Raw genomic sequence first — 18,294 nt, 5'->3', positions numbered from 1 at the left:
GATAATAACAAATATCTACTTCAAATGGGTGTTGTAAAGATGCATTAACTGATGTATATAAAGTGGTTTGAGATCTTCAGATGGAAGATACTGTATAAGTGGGAAATACAACAGCTGAGAATTGTGCTTCGTTGAAACTGCTCACCACACAGAAATTGCTTCTCTACTAAGATAATGGTTTCACTGCCTCTGTACTAGCCCTTGAGGCTGCATTACCACTGAAGGATAATCTCACAAACTCTCCATTTACACTTTATAACCTCCATGTAGGCTGCAGAGTCACAGATGCAGCTGTGAGAAGAAACCACACACCACAGACCTGCAGGTGCATGTGGGCCGTAGCGGGGAAGAATATTAACTATTTCCTGGTAACAGGAACAGAGTGATCTCTAGCACAGATGAACTTATCTATTGCTGTCTCTAATACATACTCGGAGCATGAAAATGTGGGAGGCTATTGTCCAATCAAATACAAAATCTACATTCATCTAGCCCTGAGAATCTGTTCTAAGTGACAAAAGGCGGAAAGAAGATTCAGGGCCTGATTCTCATTGACACCAAGCTGATGAATTTACACACTTACATGCCCTAAAATGTCAAAGTAGCATGCAGGATTTTAGCCATCTGACTCCCACTACTGTTAGGTTAGCACTTTATGAGCTGAAGTTGTGATTATCACCTGTCCCAGATTTTTCAGGATGACTCCAGTTTTAATAAGATGATCCTATGTCTTACACACAGGGCTTGAGAGAGATTTGCAGATCACAAAATCATTTTTGATCCCCAAAACATATGGGAACTAGAGTTAGGAGAATAATTCCTAATGGATTCTTTATCAGAAGAATCTCACATTTTTTCTCTTGGAAAATCATCTATGAGCACATAATGATTTTCTCTAGTTTATTCATTAATCATACTAAGTGCCTAAAATTAAATGTGTGTGACTGGTCACATAGATTACATGGTATGGCTAGATGAATGTAACTCAGAATCAGCTTTCCAGTGTGAATGTTTGCAGAAAATGAATTTTAAATGGATTTTCCTCAAATATTTGCCTGAATTCCCTTAAATTTGCTGTTTCTGCAATCATCTTTGCCAATAAACTTGTTTGCTAGAATATTAGTGAGAAGCAAACACAGAAGGGGAGTAAAAGGAGTGAATTCTTTTACAAGCAGTGAATATTTGTGGCCTTTCTTTGAGTATTGGCACAGTTACAGCAGCAACATTGCAACACAAGATGATGATGCTTTGCTGCAACATAATATGTGGACGCGTTATCATGATTTTACACTAAAGTAACAACATGGGACATTGCAACATCATGCCATAAATGTCATGATGTGGTGGCGGTTGAGTTTATTTCAGTAGGCACACTCAAAAGGCTGGCAAGCCTGGCTGTAGTGCTCACAAGGATGGTGTTTCAGTTGATGCCTTAGGATGACTTCAGCTAGATCCTGGATTTTACGATGATAATCAGTGATGGTGGATGATCCTTAAAAGTTCAGTGATTTGGTTCAGAAAAATACCCCGCTGGTTCAATACTTAGCCAAACTTCTAACTGAACCATGCGGATCGATAAAATTGGCTTGGAAATCTTATAAGAACAGACTTTGCACCAGTTTCCAGTTCCTTCCTGCTTGAGAGGAGCTGAAATACTGGTTCCATGAAAACAGCCTTTCATGATATTCACGCTTCCATTTTTAATTGTTGTGAAAAACTGGAATTTCAGAGCTGCTTAGTACTGAAATATAATTTTAGTAAAAAATTACCAATCATTTTTTAATTTGAAAAAATGTGGGCGGTTAGATTTGGCCCAAATTTGGGCAAAGTTGTGGGTTGGTTCTTATCTGAAGTCATCAATCATCACTAACAGAAATTGCATTTAATCTCCTTTCTCTTGGCATACATTAAAAAAATATGAAATCGCATTTATATTTGGTTTAGTTGTTTGGCACATTGGTCAAAACTTGTCTTTGCTAGGGCTTCCACCACTATCACTAATGGAGCTGAAAATGTAGTAGCAAATGCAGGAATTTTTAGGGAGGAAATGTTTGTGTAGATTAATTCCATTTCAATGACCATTCCGTACTCGATCTCTCCATTCTGACTGGCAATTAGGTGGTTATTGACAATTAGCGGCAGCTAGGACAGAGTTTTGGGACATGGACATCTATCCACTGAATGGAGACCAGAAAACCCATGTCACATAGGAACTGAACAGCCATTAGATACTAAAAACCTTATGATCAACACGATACAGAGCTAGACTTAGATAGGCAACCCAGTGGTAAAAAAAATCCACTAACCCATTACCAGTCTACTGAGCCAGCAATTCCCACAACGTGTGTGGCCTTAACAAATATAGAAGTATAGAAGGCCTAGTACATACATTTTTGTTTCTCAGGAAGCCTAGATTTCATGGACTGTGAATTTCTGCACAACAATTTTTTTATTCTGCCTCCTTATTTTTTAGTAGTACATTTTAAGGGGCAGGGGAAGAGAAGAAAACACCACTGGTAGGATTTCTGGCTGGACTTTCATTTCCTCTTTCTTGTTTGTCACTTGGTGGTTCTTTAACAAGAGAAAAAAATATATGGGGGGGAGGGAGCAGCTGCACCACCTTCTTTCAAATGAATGTTCTCCTGTACTTCAATTTCTTCACCTTTTGGTAACACCGAACTCCTGAAAATTTAGAGCCCTTTCCCTTTAAGAGGGACTGCTCTCTGCCCAGCTGTTGACTTGCCTGAAGGTGAGACCTCTGCTTAAATTCATGGCTCCAGCTGTCAAAAGCAAAGAAAAGCAGCTTTTCCTTGGCGGCTCTCTGCTTTGGGTAGAGTTTGACATCTTCCTCAGTCAGCAGAATTTAATCAGCATCGAGTACCCACAGCCTCTCAGCTTCTCCACAACTCAGCTGTGGGGGGAGGGAAGGGGAATCTTGCTAATAGAAAAAGGGGATCGTCCAAGCACAATATGTATAAACAGACACAGACAGGAACATGATCTAAAGCACGTTGCTGTCTAGAGATAGTCCCATTATGCCCTTTGATTTAAGAATTGCTGCTACCATTAGCTACAAGGGAACACTCCCACTTGCTTATGGAGGAAATTCTTTCCTTGCTAAGGTTTTGCCATGGCTCCATTACTTACTCTCAGCTTCTCATGAAACACAGCTGTAATTTGCAGTTGACAATGATACTGATTGCAAAAGAAAGCTGATGAAATGTGCACAGGGATATGGTTCCCCATATATAGATGAACAAGTGAACCAACTTCAGCAATCAGTAACACCTTGTTTGTAGTCTACCTAAATATTAGCTGGAAAGATGCCCCTCTCCCATTAATTCTCACTTATATCTCAGTGAATCAAATAATCCAGCCCAGTGTACAGAGTTATGAACAACTGGAAAACATTCACATTGCACCTCAAGCCCACAGAGCTTTGGGCCTAACAGTAGATGGATTATAAACTGCAGCCTGTACTCAAAACAGCTTGGTGCATATAAGCTAAGGTTGCTCACTGGGGCAAAAGCTCTCAAGACTTCTTTCTCACATCTAGCCTTGATTCTCCCTCCCCACAAGCAAGCCCAAAAATCCCACAAAGAGAACTAAGGTAAGAAAGGAGGCAGTTAGCAGTAAGGGAGAGGTTGATTATGGGGTGGCATGATAGTTCCTCTTGGAGGTTTCAGTTCTGTGCTGCATGTAGTTATTATGACTGTTTTCTGTTTACTGCACTGTATAATTTCTAAAGAGTCTGCCTGCCTGCTTTCTGTGAGACCCTTGACTTTGAGGAGCAGTTTCTATTCCAGATGGCTATTGTTATGGAGTGAGGCGTGTACACAGTGCTCTCTCAAAGAGACTTTACTTTCATTCTTTCTTGTTTTATTGATTTCCTTTGTGTAAAATAAGAATGTCTTATTAAAATATCTATTTATTCTTATGTTTAGAAAAACAAACTCCAGCAATTCCAAGTAGCTGTTTGACTTCCAACACCAGCAGCTTGTTTACCCTTTCCTGACCATTGTTATGCCAATTGTGGAGAATGAAGCAGTTGCTTTTATTCTTTTTTAGGAATATTATGTGCACCCCAATTTACCTGTTTGATATCATCCTGCCCGACTGCATGTGGTTAAAGCAAAGATGGCTGTTAGAGGGAAACAAATAAATAGTGATAAAGGTAAGGGACTGGCAGAGAGACTACCAAGGGTACTTAAGGAAATAGTGGGGATACTGTTACTTGAGAAATGTCCACAAGCCTGGCTCCAAACAGGCTAGCAGATTAACTTTTCCCAGGCCTGAACCTAGGATCAAAGGTGCACTAAGGGTTAGATTCCAAAGGGATTTAGGTACCTAAGTCCAAAATTTCAATCCTCAGAACACCCACTCAGCTTCTGCCTAACCCTATAAGTGCCTAAATTTCTGCTGATTAAGTCCTGTGGGTGCCTAAAAATCTGTCTTGGGCATGTGCACACGTAAGTCCTGACTCCCAGGCACTTAGCTCACACCTAAGCCCTGGTAGGATTCTCAAGTAGGCATTCCCCTGCCTTTCTTGCCTGAGCAAGTAGGTGTTCTTACAGGTAGCCTAATAGATCAAACCCTGAACAAAACGCAGCTGCAGGAGGATAAACCAGTATTTAGAATACTCTCTCAGACTGTGGGAGAGCCAGGTTCAAATCCCAACTCCCTCTGATTTGGACTTACATCTTCCAGCTTTCAGGAGAGTGCTCTAAACACTGGGCTATGGGATATTCTGGAGTGGAGGGTCTCTCAATCTTTTCTGTTGAAACTGTTCCATATTGCATAAATAGTCATTGGAAATTGGGCTTGAGTATCCTGCATCATTGGTGAGTGACAAACCACTGAGCTAAAGAATCATTCTTGTTCTTTCTCTGGCCCTTTTAAGGGATGTCTCATATTGGGGGAGAGGTTATAAACCCAATCCATATATATGCCAAATGTCCACCATTTAGAAGCGCCATTCTTTATATCTGAACAAGTTGTTGATCATTTTCCTCACGCGTTACCTCCAAAAAAATCTCTCCTAGATGAGTTACATTCTTCTTTCCCTCCTCAAACTTCTCTATAACTCCCTAATGTTAACAGATACTGTATGGACTCCCTGTAACATCTGGGGTCTCCTCTCCTCCAATAATATCTCTCATATGTAAATAGAATATTGAGAACATCTGTTGTCAGGAGCAATTATTAGTATGTTATATATTATAGTACTCCAAGCTGCCTGAATAATAATTGCAAATAATATATCTGTTGACATTTTCTGTCAGCTATTGAATTAATAATAAGTGAATACATATTTCCATTATCCATTAAACTCCATGGATGGTCAAATAATATTTGTCAAATTTATTAGCAAACTTTCCCTTTTGTCAAAGCAATTATCTAGGAACAATTATTTTAATGATTCAAACAACCCTTCATAACCAGAAGGGGTATAAACATATTTTTTTTAAAATGAGAGCTGAGATTCTGAAACACAGTTCTGTGGCTAGTGGCGAATTCCATGGCAAGTATCATGGTTGTGGAACTACAGAATACATAGGAACCTGCCTATAAGAAATCGCCCAACTAATTACGCTAGGTTGAGGGGTAGATGGAGATTGCTGATACTGATTTTATGTCAGAACCAGTTGAAAATTGTCAAAAAACAAACAAACTGTTGCCAAAAATTTCAGTTGTGCAAAAGATTTTAGTTGAACATTCAAATTCTTTTGACCAATTCTATTTTATCTGTCTAAAGCCCTGGGTGAATCTCTGATACTTCCTCACAACTCCCATTGTGCCTGACTCGGAGAACACAAGGGGCAGCAGGAAGGCTCATTATCATTAGCAGCAGAATTGCTGCAGCTCCTAGGATCCCCAGTTGTGGACCAGGACCCCACTGTGCTAGGTGCTGTACAACCACAGAACAACAACAAAGTCCCTGTCCCAAAGAGGTCCCTCCCTTACACACGCCCACACAGGAGCTGGGCACAATCTCACCTTTAGATTTCAAACAACTTGGGCTTTCTCGTCCTCTGTGCTTTGTACAGTGCTATGCACACTGTCAACTCTTACCTCCTAATTATTTTTATTTCAATCCACAACTTAGGTTGTGCATTTTGCTGAATGCCAAAGAGTCTTTGGCAGTCTTTAAAATGTTCATATAGTATGCAATAGGGTGTAGAGAGGGATATTTGAGCCCAGATTGGGGTTGGCTTTGCTCTGTGAGAAGCCACATGCAGTCTCCACCCAGTGCAGCCCTGAGCCAGCAGCCAGGCATAACCCCTCTAGAATTTCTGAGCACAAGGAGAGGGAAAGACTAGCCTTGCCCAGAGAGACAATTGCCCAAAAGTGTGGGGTGAGGGTAGAGCTGAGCTGGCACTGGGAGTCTGGCAGGCTCCCATGTTCTGGTATGAACTCCTTTTGGAATCCTCACTGGGTCAGCCAGAACATCTTTAAGGGTGGCAAGTGGTATAGACAGGTTTCAGAATGGTAGCTGTGTTAGTCTGTATCAGCAAAAACAACGAGGAGTCCTTGTGACACCTTAGAGACTAATAAATTTATTTGGGCATAAGCTTTCGTAGGCTAAAACCCGCTTCACCAGATGCATGGAGTGAAAAATACAGTATCACAGCACATGAAAAGATGGGGGTTGCCTTACCAAGTGGAGGGTCAGTGCTAACGAGGCCAATTCAGTTAAGGTGGAAGTGGCCTATTCTCCACAGTTGACAAGAAGGGGTGAATATCAAGAGAGGGAAAATTTTACTTTTGTAGTGACCCATCCACTCCCAGTCTTTATTCAGGCCTAATTTGATGGTGTCCAGTTTGCAAATTAATTCCAGTTCTGCAATTTCTTGTTGAAGTCTGTTTTTGAAGTTTGTTGTTGTTGAACAATTGCCACTTTTAAGTCTGTTATTGAGTGTCCAGGGAGATTGAAGTGCTCTCCTACTGGTTTTTGAATGTTACATTTCTTGATGTCTGATTTGTGTCCATTTATTCTTTTGCACAGAGACTGTCTGGTTTGGCCAATGTACATGGCAGAGGGGCATTGCTGGACCATGATGGCATATATTGCATAGGTAGATGCGCAGATGAATGAGCCCCGGATGGTGTGGCTGTTGTGGTTAGGTCCTATGATGCTGTCCCTTGAATAGATATGTGGGCAGAGTTGGCAACGGGGTTTGTTGCAGGGATTGGTTCCTGGGTTAGTGTTCACTCTCACAGACCTTGGAAGACAGGCCAGTCCTTGCTTACAGCCTCCCAACCTGAAGCAAATACTCCCCAGAAGCTACACAACAGAAACACTAACCCAGGAACCAATCCCTACAACAGACCCTGTTGCCAACTCTTAATATTCACCCCTTCTTGTCAGCTGTTTTCAAACTGATGTAGAATAGGCATGCCACATTTATAAAGAAACCTTGCTCTTCATTTTGTTCACGACTACCTCTGAAATGAGCCTACAGCACAGCTCTGTAACATAGGTGTAGGAAGGTTTAAAAATTATGCCCCGGAGAACAATGTGTACTCCCTGAACCTGATCTAAAATTGTGTTAAACTAGGAGTGTAGAGGCAGGCCCAGAATTTAACTATCAAAAGCTGAGAAAATTCTCACTCTCTCACACACACAATTAGCCTAATACACATTGATACATTAGGAACTGCTACAATTCTCACAGGCCATGTCTTCAGTGCTTAAAAAAAAAAAAGTATGTTCTTTACCTCAGGTTAGCTAATGCACATGAGCTATCATGACACAAAAACACAGTGAAGACAAGTCACTTCAGTTTTACTGTGAGAGAAACTAGGCAAGGTCAGCCCCAGGTAGGGGCATAGGGGATGACCTCACCTAAATTTACCTCACAGAAAAAAACTAAATTGCCTGTTCTTCACTGTGATTTTTTTTGCCACACAATAGCTCATGGTTGCTGGTTACCCTAAGATTAAAAAACACACCTTTTTAACAGGTGAAGGCGAGGGCACAGAAAGACATGCCCTCTTGCTGACATATATCTATACAGACACTCTTGGCAACACACAATTGTATTGCATATGCACACAGCTCTCTTAGACCCCACAGGGCCATCATTTTAAAATGTAGAGGACTAGCCAGCTCTGCTCTGTCTCCCTTCTCCCCTCCTCCCCCCGTTTTGCTGCAGGATTTGCCAGCACTTGTCTTGGCAGGAGCCAGCCTTGCACAGTAAAACTAAAGAAGCTTCCAGTGTGTTCGTGACTCACCCAGTCTTTAGCAGCCCTCCTCTTCCCCCTCCTCCAGCGCACAAAGAGAAACAAACATACATTGATACATTCTGGGAACATCCACACAGCGCTTCACAAACATGCATGGTCTGTGCTTCCGTAAATCAGGCCTTGTCACAATTATACATGCATATACCACACAGAGTGAGGAGCATACACACCAACATCCACATTAAAAATAACAGAGCATTTTTACTGAATACAGGCTTGGACTACAGTTTGGAAAGTACATTCAGATTCAGTGTTGAAAAGTAGCAAGTGCCAGGCTGACAGTCCTGGAGACTGAAATCCTTTGTTTGTGCACAGAGCAGGTAAAACAGCAGCGTGAGCAGCTTGGTACAGCCCTGCCAATGTGCCTCAACCTTTTGGTCTGTACGTTCTCTCTGTCCAGTTAATCTCTGTCTTTTCTGTAGAGATTGTCAGACAGAAGATGTATCATTGATGGTGATTGTGTGACACGGCCACCTGCCCACTGGAAATCACCCTGTGAACATTTGATTTTCCACACAGCTACCAGTCATTTGTCATATAGTGAAGAATCAATTTTCCGCCACTGCTAACCTTTTCTGGATTACAACCAATGACCTAGATGTTAAAGGTTCCCTATCCCATCACCAGTCCCCAAAGTGAACCTGTCCTGTTCTCTAAATAAATGAACAACTGAGTAAACAGGAAGATTTTATTGTCTTTATAAACAAACATCTACAGACTTTAATTTTTGCCTCTTATTAGCCCCACTTGAGAAAGATGACAACCAGGCTCCTTCACCTCAGGACTTTAGCTATCACTTATGGGAAATCTTTGTCCGTAAGTTATCGTATGGACCTTCTGCCATCCCTCTTTAGTTCATTAGCCTTGGAAACTAAATGCCCACCCTTGCCTGCCTGTGTCTACTGGATTTTTTTTCTCCTGCACAAAAAAGGCAAGAGCAAGGCAAATCGCTGCAACAGAAATAAGGAGTCTCTGATCTGTGGTTCATTCTAGAGCCACATAGGAGCCATTATGGAGGCAGGGATCAATGGAGTGCAGTGTGCTCCAGACATGCCTCCAATATGTTTCCTATTCTAAAGGGGGTGGCATGGAACCACCTAGCAAAGAATCAGTTGTAAACAAGAGATATAGTATGCTGCCCTGGGACTAGACAAATCCAAGAGGGAAAGTCTCAGAGAATGTGTGTGCAACCCTATAAAACTTGCAGAATAAACCCTCAGCATATAGGAAAACCACACAGTGTACAGTTAATACACACAGATGTGCTGTCAGTCCCCACTGTATTGCATCAGAGGCGATGGGATGTTTTAAGTTTGGAATGGGAAGAGTTTGAAGAACAGCGATACATAAGGAGTTGCCTTTCCTCTATGAGGGGGCAGGGAGGTGTTATCATTTCTACATTAATCACTTGCACCTCCAACCTGTCTGGGTCCCTTGAAAAGAAACAGCAAAGAAAACACCAGCTGCTGCAGCTTCTACTCCTCCTTTGGCACCCTGCAGCTTCCCCCCCGGACTGTGTTTATTTTTACAGCTAGTGAATCAGCCAGAGGCTTGCTCCCTGCAACAAGAGCATCTGAGAACAAGCTGTAGTTTGCACAGCCCCTGAAACACTGGGTTTGTTTTCTAGTTTATGAACAACAGCAAAATACGTAGCTGAGAAAAGTGAGAGAAATCTTCTGTCACCCAGAGAGATGGGACTTTCATTTCACTCCAGACATAGAGAGGGATTTCCCCAACCTGTTCCAAGAAAGCATTTCAGCCTTTCGCTAGGGACTGTAACGTTAGTGTAAGAAATGAATTTAGTCTTTAAATAGCTTGTAAGCGCTTTGAGCAAGGACCATCTTGTATATAGATTTGTACAGCACCGAGCACAATGGGACCTCAATCCTTACTGGTGTTTCTAGACGCTATTGTCATATAATCAATAATAATGTTCAGTCAGTCACAGGCATCTGTACACTTCTCCTTCAGGGGGCCCCACTGCTTCTTCACCCCATGGAAGGACTATTCTCTTTTTGGGTAAAAAAGAGATTCACTTGTCTTGCTCATTCAGTCACTCCTCCATCCTCAGAGGAAGTGAGCACCTTTTTCTGGGATAAGGGAAATTCAGTCTCATTGAGCCACATTTATTCAGTCACAGGCCTCTCCAACATGGCTACATGAACTGACTCTAAAGCTGAGGGACAATCAGTGACCAGTATTACAGTCTGCTCCATCAAAGAACACTTGCCCAGAAGAGACTCTAAAGGGAGTTCTCATTTCCTCTTTGTCTGCTTCACAGTTAGGAAAAAGCATCACAGGGGAATGGAGAGATACAAGACAGGGAATGCAGCAAGGAAAGACTATTAGGAAAGAAGGGGGTGATGGATGGGTGAGGGAGAGAGAGATCTGGGAGAAGGGATGAGAGAAGATAAGGAAAGGAAACAGTACAGAAGAGCAGTGGCACCTGCAACTGTAACACATGTTGGGGGCAGGAGTGGTCAGTGACTTCAGGTGCTCCTGGGCATGCTCAGCTCCTTCAGGTATGGCTGTAAGGGAACTTAGGGATGGGAGCGACACTGCAGCTGGCTGGGCTGGGCTGGAAGATGGAAGTTGAGCATGGCATGGACTCAACAGGTGAGGTGCTGGGGCCAGCATCTGCAGCAGGGATGGCTCCACAGGGATTGGTGGTGATGTCTGGGATCTGCCTGGCTCCACCTGCTCTGTGCTCATCGGTTGCTGCACTCAGGAACAATTCCATTCTCACAACAGGAATTCGAAGAATACTGCTCCTCTTCCAGGACTCTGCATGGTAAGTGCACCTTTAAAGTTTCATTTGTATTTGAATGTTGTTAGTCTCTAGTATTAAAATTTATAATACGTTTTCCTGATTGTTGACATTAACTTACAACTTGTGTTTTTATTATCTTCTTTTTAGTTTTTGAATTGCCTGTTTTGCCATAAAGTGTATGTGTAGACACCATGCTAAGTCAAAGTGAAAGTGGTTCAGTTGTGCTTACCATGTGAAAAATTGATTGAGGTGCCCTTATAGAAGAGAAGGGAAAGAGAGGAGGGGAGAGACAGAAGAAAGCAGGAGGAAAACAAAAGAGAACAATAAAGGGAGAACATGACAATATCTTTCTTGCCAGAAACAGCACCCTGTGTCAGTAGAGAAGAGGTTTTGCACCTAAAAATCTAATTCAGGCCTCAGGTTGGGATATGAGCAATAAGGTAGCCCAAAGTCCTTGACCAAATGTGGAGGGGAAAAAAAGAGGACATAAAGGCAGATGAGATGGAAAGGTTCCTATTTCTTAAATCTACCATGGGACAACTCTGCCATGTTTCATCCGTGTGTGGGATGTAAGAACCTTCAGCAAATTTAGCGTCTTCCACTGGAACAATTTTTTCCTCTCTTTATCACCTCGTCATTCAGGCAGCTGCAGTGGTACCGTAGTTCCAGTGTCGACCGCTACTGGGCTTTGCTGATGGAGGCTTTCTCATCAAAGGCTTAAAGCTGACTACAACATTCTGACCAAATAACATACCTCCCAACATTTCAAGTTGGTTAAAGCCAGAGAAGTCTTACCTCTGCTGCATGGGAGGCCCGGCCAGTGAGAGGGTGAGGTGCTACCCCTGGAGTGTGGGAAGCTCTGGGTGGTATATTGTGATCAGTAGAACTAGAGCCAGAAGGCCCATGCTTTCTGGAGGGACTGTTATTGACAGGACGCCAGTGGAAACCGGGAATGTCTGGAAGCAACTCAGCTGCCTCGACAGGAGAGTGGTCAGGATTTGATAAAGTGCCACTTGTTCAGCTTATCCTGCATTCAGGCTCTCACAAACATGGTGGCAGTGTTTAGTCTGCAGTGCAGCACCTGTCTGTGGAAACCAGGGATCTCTATATGAAGCCCCCTGGAGCCCTGGATTTTGCAGACACAAACCTAGCCCAGAGATGCCTTCCAAGGAAGGAGGCGTTTGAGCTATTCACAGGCCTGGCCATGCAGGATGACACAGCAGGATCATAATATTGTTATTTGACTTCACTGGGGAACAAGGCAGAGAAGCCTGCAGCACTCTGAAACTCACCCCTGCCTCAAGCCTCACAGTAGTACAGTCCTAGGAGCCCTGGGGACGTATTGCTCCCCAAAGCAGAATGAAACTGTGGAGTGACACAGGCTTTGCACTAGAGACCAGCCCAAAGGGGAGGGGAAAGACCCCTTATGTTACTGCCTTACACACACTGGCTGCTACATGAAATTCTGGGGACTTGACAGACTTCCCAATTCAGGACAGGATAGTCTGTGGCACTTGGGATCACCATGCTCAGGTATGGCTGCTCTGAGAAGGTGGTGTCACATTAGACAAATGCTTAGACATGAAAGCCCTTGGAGGCACAACACCCCCTGGAATACATGGAGGGAGACAACAGCAGAGGAGAGCAGGTGGCCAGGGTTCCATATCCAGAGTGAGATGCATTTACTGTGGGAGACAGCAGGAGCGGGTAAAGGAGAAGTACCTTTGTGGCACTTTAAACCATTTTAGCAGAGTGTACAAGAGCAGAACCAGTTCTCAAAAAGATTCAGCAGGAAAAGGCACACCAGCCAGTGGTGGTTCATCATCATGAGTCTCTCCTTGTGTCTGAGAACATATCAGGTTTAGGCTGCCAGGACAGGAAACAACAGGGACACCACCAGTCTCTGTGCATGCAACTATGGTGCGATTTCAGCTGGATAGCAGGGCCTCCTGCAGTGTGATTCCTTGGGGTGAATTGGACTCAAATGCACTGTGACACACAGCACCTCAGTGTAAGCACCCTAGAACCCACTTATTCATCATTGTCATATAATTGAGATGTTTTGTACAAAGTATGGCTTGTGTGAGGTATCATTTTAAAAGTCTTGATCCGTTGAATATTAATATCCTGGAGTCCTTGTGGCACCTTAGAGACTAACAAATGTATTTGGGCATAAGCTTTTGTGGGCTATAACCCACTTCATCAGAGTGGGAAAAAAAGTAAGTAGGTATAAATATACAGCACATGAAAAGATGGGAGTTGACTTACTTACCAAGTCGGGGGTCAGTGCTAACGAGGCCAATTCAGTCATGGTAGATGTGGCCCATTCCCAGCAGTTGACAAGGTGTGAGTATCAACAGAGGGGAAAATTATTTTTTCTAGTGACTCAGCCATTCCCAGTCTTTATTCAGGCCTAATTTGATGGTGTCAAGTTTGCAAATTAATTCCAGTTCTGCAGTTTCTCATTGAAGTCTGTTTTTGAAGGGTTTTTTTGGTTGAAGAACAGTGACTTTTAAGTCTGTTATTGAGTGTCCAGGGACATTGAAGTGCTCTCCTACTGGTTTTTGAATGTTACAATTCTTGATGTCTGATTTGTGTCCATTTATTCTTTTGCAAAATCAAACATCAAGAATTATAACATTCAAAAACCAGTAGGAGAGCACTTTAGTCTCCCTGGACACTGTCAATTAGGCTTGAATAAAGACTGGGAGTGGCTGGCCTCTATCCTCCCACCTCCCCCCGCAGGACAAAGACTTTGAACTGGGGAAGTTAGTCTCAGCCTGTGTATTGAGGAACTGTAACCTGCTTGTACCATCTGTCAGGTTGAGATACTGCTTGATTCAAATCCTGCTAGTTTAGAGAATTTAGACTGGGAATTTATTTTTATTTCTTAAGTAAACAATTTTGATCTCATGCCCGCTACACATAATCACTTAATATCTATTTTATATTTTACCTAAAACAATGTGTTTTGGTTGAAGTGTTTCGGGGAATCTCAGCTCAGATTACAAAGGCTGATGTGTCCATTTTCCTATGAAGTAGTGGAAAACTGGGTAATGAGCTTACACTGGCCAGGCTTATGACTGGTGCAAGATGGTACAGTTCTGGGGTTCAAGAATGGGAAGCTGGGGGGAATTGGCTGGAGCCTCCCTATTGATGGTTCATGAGTGGCTGGGAGATTACTCATGTAACTCAGTTGGGTGTGTCCCTGCCAGTGGATGTCTGTGTAAGTGTGGGGCCTGTCAGAGGTTTGTAGCTTAACATCAGCATAACAGTGTGAGAGGCAGCCCGGGTTGGTGGGTTTGGAGAGCTCAGTGGTCCCACAGTCCAGGTTACACCCTGGGGACCCCATGACACGCACCCATTACAAAGAGCAGGCGCAAGTTAATAATATACAATGAGAGCATAATGCAGCCCATAGGAAAAAGTGACCTCATAGTAACTAACCTGAAAAATAACAGATGGTGCCAACTGAAGTTTATGGTGGTGGAGGGAAGCACCACAGACCTCTCCTGGGGTCATACAAACTGTGGTTTTGATCAAGGTGCAGCATCAGAATTTTATAGCTGCAGTGCAAGAAGCAAAAGGAGGAGTCCCATGGACAGTTAAGACAATTTTAAATGCATATGGGAATGTTTTCAAAAGCAATGGGTATCTTAAAGAAAAGCCGTGAGTTGAAGGAGACCTCCCAGTGGAACCTATGTGCTTACCAAGAAGGAAAATTTCAGTGGCACTACATAATTCAGTGCGCAGAGAATCTGCAGAACAGGAGTATCATAGCATCTGTGGAGGCCAGTAGAGCCTGGTTAAGAAGCCCGCCAATGGCAAAGAAGCCATTAGGCAAATTACACATCTGCATAGACCCAAAGCCTCTGAACCATGCATTGAATTGCTGCCCACACCCTAACCCTAACCCTAAACCCAGCAACAGAGGTGTTCCGGAGAAGACTCACCCAAGTGCTGGAAGGACTGCCTGGGAAAATAATTGCAGGTGATATCCTCATTGTGGTGAAGACAGCAATGACACAGAAGCTAAATTAGACCATGATGGGAAACTATAAGCTTTTCTACAGCAATGCAGGGACAAGAACATAAAACTCAGCCCAGAAAAAATGCAACTCAGAGTGTCAGGTGACATACATTGGACATCTGCTCCCATGGACCAAAGCAGATCCCAACAAGATCAAGGCAGTCAGAGACATGGTTACATGTGGATGTGGATCTAGTGGATGTGAAATGGTTACAGCACTTTGTAGGAATGATAATTTTTTTGGTCCCAGTTCTAGCCACACCTGGAGGCAGTAGTGGAACCCATGTCTGCTCACAAGTCAGGATTCTGAGTGGGATTGGGCAGGTTCCCAACAGCAAGCATTGAGTGTACTGAAACAAATGATAACAGATGCCCCTGCCCTGAAGTACAACGAGCCAGGAGAACCACTGACTCTCTAGTGTGATGCACGGGAGAAAGAACTGGATGTAGCTTTTTTGCAGGAGCAGTCAGTTTCTTATGCCAGCAAAACTCTGCCAGAGACTGAACAGGGGCACACCCAAATAGAAAAAGAGCTACTGACTGTGGTTTATGGAGTGGAGTGATTCCAACAGTACACCTGTGTCCACCTGTAATAGTGCAATCAGACCACAAACCCCTAGAGACAGTCCTGGCAAAGTCCCTTCTTAGTACTCCAAAGAGATTGCAGCACATAGTGACATGCCTCCAGTGCTACCAGGCAGAGGTCAGATATTATCCAGGATGATTACTGATGTTAGCTGGTGCTCTGAGCAGGAAGTTGGCGGGTGGGTATCAGGACATTGAATCCATTAACATGCTGCACTGTCTCCCAGTTTCATCAGTGAAAGTGATGAAAATCAAAGCAGTTATGGAAAAGGACATCCAACTACATGCAGTCAAGAGAGCAGCTGGAGCGGTACTGGGATAGGAAAGCTCCACCTCAGGCATTCTGCTGGGGAAAGAAGCAGAGTAAAGAGAGGTCCAGCAGCCCAGGCAAGGGTGGGGAGAGAAGCCATCTCCTGGAGGATCACTGCCCTGCAACAAATAGGAGAAGTCCTTACTGAGGAAATCTGGCTGTGAGCTCCCCTGCCCCCCCCGCTTTAGGCCTCACCCAAGAGATAGGGAGAACCATGTGCAGAGTTACCAAAAGGTCATCTTCATTAGTCTAAAAACTTGTGCATTTTGAGCAAATCTGGGCAGTTTTCCCATACTGCCTCAGCAGGGGATAGAGTGTCCAAGGAAAAGCACAGCATGGTATCAGTGAGACATGGAGCAATGCTCTCTGGGATGTCATGTTGTACATAGAGCTTTGAACATTTCCTAGTTCAGTTACACAGGCATAGTTAGAGAGGTGCCATCAAAACAGCAAAGCAACAGTAATTTAGAAAGCTGACCAGGTGCAACTTAAGCCTCTTGCAGGGGCGACAGATAGCAGTCGCTATTATCACATATTAATTATGTTTAAGGCTAAATTTTTTCAGTTCTTTTTAGTAAAAGTGGCAGGGGGCACAGCCCCGATTCCAGTGGCCGCAGCGGTGGGAGCAGCCACGAGGGACACAGCCCTTGCTCCAGAGCTGTGGGGTAGGAGTGTGCAACCCAACTGCAGCCTCCGCCAAGCGCTGGGCACACTCCTTGGGCACACTGCTGGGAAGCCACAAGGAGGGCGTTTGGCCCAGCTGCAGCCTTTGGCGAAAGCCACAGGGCTGGGCTGCGCAGCCCTGGCTGCAGCTCTGTCGAGCCTGGGACACCACGGGGCTGGGGCACACGGCCCTGGCTGCACACATGGCCCGGCTGCAGCCCCCGGAGGAAGTTGCTGGGCTGGAGCTGCAGGGTCCTTGTTCCAGCCAGCCCCTGTTGCAGGGCAGGGGCCCACAGTCCCGCCTCCTTCTCCTGTTAAGCCCTAAAAGTCACAGAGATCTGGCGAAGTCATGGAATCTGTGACTGCGGTGACCTATGTGACTAAATCGTAGCCTTCATTATGTTGTATGTACGCACACATCTTATTTAAAGTCAACCATGCCACTGTTTGGTTACACACTCCGCTAAAAGTTATAGTTTAGAGAGGCCTAAATGAGGCGTTCTTAGAACTGACAGCAGTCCTCAGAAATAGTTTATAATGCAATAAGCAATTCATTGCTGCAGCTAGAAACCAGTCTACTTGGTGATAAGCCTTAAGAGATAAGGCATAGTCTGTTCCATCTTCTCCATTTCTAGTTTAGGACTGGACATTGCATTCAGATACCTCTGAGTAAAAGGCTCTGCTTTGTTCCATAGAAAACAGCACAAATGGCTTTTCCGTATTTAACAAGCTTGTCAGAATGAAACTCTTCATACAGGTGCAGGCAGCTGCCATTTTATCATCATAGAGCGCCTGATTATCAGGATTATAATGTTATCTTTTGGCAGAGAAGTCCTGGCAGCAAACAGCCTCCTTAAATCTGAAGGAGATTAGCAGTTCTGCGCTAGACCGATGCCTAAGTGACAAATCAGTCTCACGGCACAGTCTTTGGCTGAAAGCACTGTGTTATGGAACTGACACCTTTCCAAAGGTCAAGTGGTTTTCCATTCAGCTTGGAGCAGAATGTACTATTTAATTCCTTCCAAAGGCCAAAGGATTGTATATAAGTATAATGTAAGTCAGCGGAGTCTGATGACCGATCTCAGGGCCTGCCTTTGGTCAAACACCAACATCTGGCAAAACCAGATTTTGGAGATGCTGTACGTATAGAGTTCCTGCTGCTGGTAATGCTTGGGCCCAAGACAAGTCTCCCTGGAATTCCTGCAAATTGGGGATCATGGGAGTATAGGCCTCCTTAGAATCATTGTTTCCATTACAGGGGTGGATGGGGAACAGCAGCAGGACTGATCTTCCCAAAATTCCTGCTGCTGTGGAGATTAGGCCCAGGACAGGCCTTGCTGGAATCCCTGCTGCCACAGGGTGGACTGGTGATCCCAAGGGAGTGCTTGTGCTTTCTGTCACATGAGATTTACCAGTGTTCTTGCTTCTTGCTGCACAAACTTTTCACATCATGCCATGACCCTGCATTGCAATTGAATAATAAGTCACAGTGTTGTACCCAGAGTAGATTTGGGGACTTTCAAAATGGCTAGCAACATGTGGGAGTGACCCATAAAAATCTGAGCTGCCTCATGAAAAGTGAAAGAGGCAGCATTGTCTTTGCTCTCTACCCAACATTAAGACTCTGCAAAGACCACATGGACATAGTTGAGTTCCAAATAACTATGTTTACTAGTTATATATAAACTG

General features: G+C 43.9%; 1 long non-coding RNA gene across 1 annotated transcript; it reads left to right on the top strand.

Annotated features, from left to right (window-relative positions):
- Nucleotides 1-2,750: 2,750 nt before the first annotated feature.
- On the top strand, nucleotides 2,751-12,208 carry LOC120403246. Its single transcript, XR_005597504.1, has 4 exons — nucleotides 2,751-3,610; nucleotides 4,069-4,174; nucleotides 10,999-11,038; nucleotides 11,165-12,208. It is a non-coding gene; the product is annotated as an uncharacterized LOC120403246 (long non-coding RNA).
- Nucleotides 12,209-18,294: the final 6,086 nt, after the last annotated feature.

The sequence above is a fragment of the Mauremys reevesii genome, linkage group 4 (assembly GCF_016161935.1).
Source record: "Mauremys reevesii isolate NIE-2019 linkage group 4, ASM1616193v1, whole genome shotgun sequence".
NCBI lineage: Eukaryota > Metazoa > Chordata > Testudines > Geoemydidae > Mauremys > Mauremys reevesii.
The sequence above is the reverse complement of the archived record's forward strand: the minus strand, read 5'-3'. Positions and strand labels throughout refer to the sequence as shown.